Source organism: Elephantulus edwardii, unplaced genomic scaffold (assembly GCF_000299155.1).
Source record: "Elephantulus edwardii isolate Elephantulus edwardi_28Jun2011 unplaced genomic scaffold, EleEdw1.0 scaffold00010, whole genome shotgun sequence".
In the NCBI taxonomy this organism is placed as follows: domain Eukaryota; kingdom Metazoa; phylum Chordata; class Mammalia; order Macroscelidea; family Macroscelididae; genus Elephantulus; species Elephantulus edwardii.
Genome location: NW_006399760.1, coordinates 987,434 through 991,247, shown reverse-complemented (window position 1 = coordinate 991,247; position 3,814 = coordinate 987,434).

Genomic DNA, 3,814 nt, shown 5'->3' with positions numbered 1-3,814 from the left:
CCTGGTGTGCAGACTCTCATTTTCACCGACTTCGTCCCTCACCTGCTCTTCACCAAGAAACCCCTCGAGTTTCTTGTCACGACCGTGGTCGGGTGGTCGGTGACAGTAAAGGTTAAGGGAGTGGGCTATTAAAGTAAAGAGTTTCTTTATAAAGATGAAAGAGAGAAAAAAAGATTATTATAAGAACCTTAGACACTAGGATCTGCAAGTATTACAAAAGTTATGCTCAAGGGGCTTTTAAAAAAATTATATACACATTGTTAGGAGTCATGTGTACAATAGCTCTCAACTATCCTGAGCCAATCTCACTGTCTCCAACAGTTCTGACCCTATTACCCCAGTTAGTTTGTCAATCCATCTCATCCAGGGTCTTCCTCTTCTGCGTTTTCCCTCCATTCTTCTAACCATGATGTCCTCCTCCAGGGACTGGTCCCTCCTGGCAACATGCCCAAGGTATGTTTCAAAATCCTTGCCTCTGGAGAGCAACTAAATTTCACCCTCTCTGAGATAGACTTGTTTGTTCTCTTGGCAGTTGATAGTATGTTCAGTACTCTTCTCTGGTATCTCAACTCAAAGGCATCAACTCTTCTGTCATCTTTAGTCATTGTCCAGCTCTCTGAATAATAGCAAGTAATTGCAAAGACCATGGCCTGTATCAGGTGCACCTTCGTCTCTAGATTTACGTCTTTGCACTTCAGCACTCTGGAGAGGTCCCTGACAGCTGACTTTCCCATAGCAATTCATCTCTTGATATCCTGGCTGCTGGTTCCAAGAGTGTTAGTTGTGGACCTGAGCAAGCTGAAATTCTTAACAATCTCAATCTCTTTTCCATCTGTCATGGTGCTGCCAATTGGTCCAGTGGTGAGAATATTTTCTTAATGTTGAGCTTCAACTCAGAATGAAGACTACAATCCTTGACTTTCTGTAGCAGATGCTTTTGGTTCTCCTCAGTTTCTGCAAGCAAGGTTGTGTCATCTGTATAACATAGGCTGTTGATCTTCCTCCAATCCTGATGTTACATTCCCCCTTGTAAAGACTAGCCTCCCAGATTATCTGTGCTGCATTTAGGTTGAAGAGGTATGGAGACTGGATGCATCCCTAATGCACTCCTTTCCTGATTTTGAACTGTGCAGTGTTTCCTTGCTGTTATGACAACTACCTCCTGATTCAGGTATATTCCCCAAAATAAATGCCAATTCAACCATTTCCACATGTACAATTAGTGATTCTAATAATATTTAAGTTGTACACACTCTTTTCTGTATTATTCCACCCCCATTAAAATAACTGCTTCCTAAATGTGAAGTTGCTGTTGTTACTTTGATCCCATCTAGATAATTCCTAACAGGGACGTAATGCTCAAGACAATTTTCACTTTTTAAGCAAATGGAAATTCCAAAACCTTATGTGTGCTCATGTTAAACCTGGATACTATTGAAGAAATAGTTGTCTGAGCAAAGCAAGGAAACACTGCTTTTGTTTTAAATCAGGAAAGGTGTGTTAGGGCTGTATCCTTTCTCCAGACCTATTCAATCTGCATAGTAAGCAAATCTTTTTAGAAGTTCAACTTTGTGGAAGAATGAGATAGGATCAGAAGAAGACTCAATAATCTGTGTTATGGAGGTGATACAACCTTGCTTGCAGACACTGAAGGAGACTTGGATATGCCAACAGTCTTTAACGTGGATTACATTCCAACATAAAATAAAAATCCTCACCACTGGACCAAAAAGCAATGACAGGATTGATTGTGTCGTCGAGTACCATCACATTGGAATCAACCCACAGCTGATCCTGCAGCGGGTTAGAGAGGTGCTTAATTGCACGGGAGGAGATTGTCCATCCTTCTGTAACATCAGGATAGAGGGAGAAAAGATGGAAGTTGTCAAATTACATTTTACTTAGACCAATAATCATCACTCATGGAAGCAGCAGTCAAGAAACAAGAGTCCTCGTGTTGGGAAAATATGTTGTCAAAGACCTCTCTGAAATGCTAAATCACAAGGAAGTCAGTTTAAATACTAAGGTGTTCCTGATCCAGGCTACAGTAGTAATTGCTATCTATGCCTCTGAAAAGGAGATCTGGTGGCTTAGTGCTAAGAAGCTGCACTGCAATCCTAAAGGAACCCAGTTCTAATCTGCCAGCTGAGAAGGATTGGGCAGTCTTCCCCTGTGCAATTAACTGCCTCAGAAAACCCACAGGAGGATCAGCTATGGGTTGGTTCCCACTTGACAGCAACACAACAACAAGGGCAATTTGCTTATTCAGCCACCATGCCTCCAAAGAGGAATCAAGAGCATTTTTAAATTCGTCATTTTCCTTTTTGGTAAGCGTTCTACTGAATCTTTGATAAAAATCATCAGTAATGGCAGGCAAGCACTATGGTGTTCTGGTCTCGTGGCAAAACGGGCAGTTGTTCATGGAGGCAATTAGCTATGCCAAGTCCCCCTCCCTCTGTTGCTCCAGGTGAATGTAGAGCAATCGATAAGCACTTGGAAGCTCATAAAATGCCAACTGAGATATAGATGATGATGATGTGTGTGTGTAGCTCACATGTTTGCCAAACTGTTTACAACTATACAGCTTACTGATACCCATTGCAATAATAATTGGCTAGTCTCCCAAAAAGTACATGAATATGATCATAAAATGTGAGGCTGTTTTACTTTTTAAGTTTATATTGATTTTGTCCTTAGTCTGGTGGCTTAGTGATAAGGACTAGCACTGCCGGTCCAAAGGCAGGTGGTTCAAATCCACCAGCTGCTCAGGGCAATCTCTCATAGTTGATCTCTGAAAACCTACTATCAGCTATGAGTCCATTCTGAGCCTACTACACAAAGCAACAATAATGATACAACATAGACTCTGTGTCATGATCCTGGGTCTCAAACCAAAGAACTGTGCAATCAGTAAGGATGGAATATCACAAAGTCATTGCCACTGTTAGAACCAATCCCAAGCTGGCCTTCTGCTCCGTTCTCTTTCCGAGCTGTTTAGATTTCACACCACTGGAGAAGCTCAGCCTTTGGGTTTAGCTGCACAGCTCACTATGGACTAAGTCATCAGAACACCCCTTAATTAAATCACAGTCCTAGTCAAATATAAGGGGAGTTCCCCTAGGATGTGGCCTGAAAATAAAAGGAGGAAGGCAAGGCAACACTAAGTATCACTGGTCATCGTCATGTGCCATCGAGTCAGAACCGACCCACAGCTGACCCTCTTGCAGCTTTTCAGAGGCAGAAAATAACATGACTGGAGATTGGCACCAAGAAATAATTGGCAGAGAAGTAAAGTGAGCCTGTCAGGGTCCCAGCCCTGCACTCGGAAGCTCTTTCACCCTCCACCCAATACCCAGGATACAGCTAGTGAAGGGAACAAAGCCTTTCCTCCAAATGCATGAGCAGACCTTCCCCTAGAGCTGGTATCCTGAATCTGGGCATTCAACACTCTTAACTAGATAGGAAAAAGACACCTTACTAGGAAAGGTGGAGGTGCAACAAAAGAGAGGAGGATCCCCAAGGAGATGAATTGACACAGTGACTGCACCAGTGGGCCCAACTGTGTCAGAAAGAGGATGGGACAGGACAGGACAGGGTTCAGGTCAGCTGTTCATAGCGCTCTATTCGAGGGCACCTAACAACAACCAACAGTTAAGAATAACATTTATTAAAGCCACCCACTTGTGTTACCACTGCTATAGCAAGCAGCATTAGACAATTAAGACATTGCTGGCCCCTCCTTTCCCTGCTCTCCCACTCATCAACTAGAATCTGTGCACTTTTGATTTTGATATGCGAGGTCAGACAATAGTTG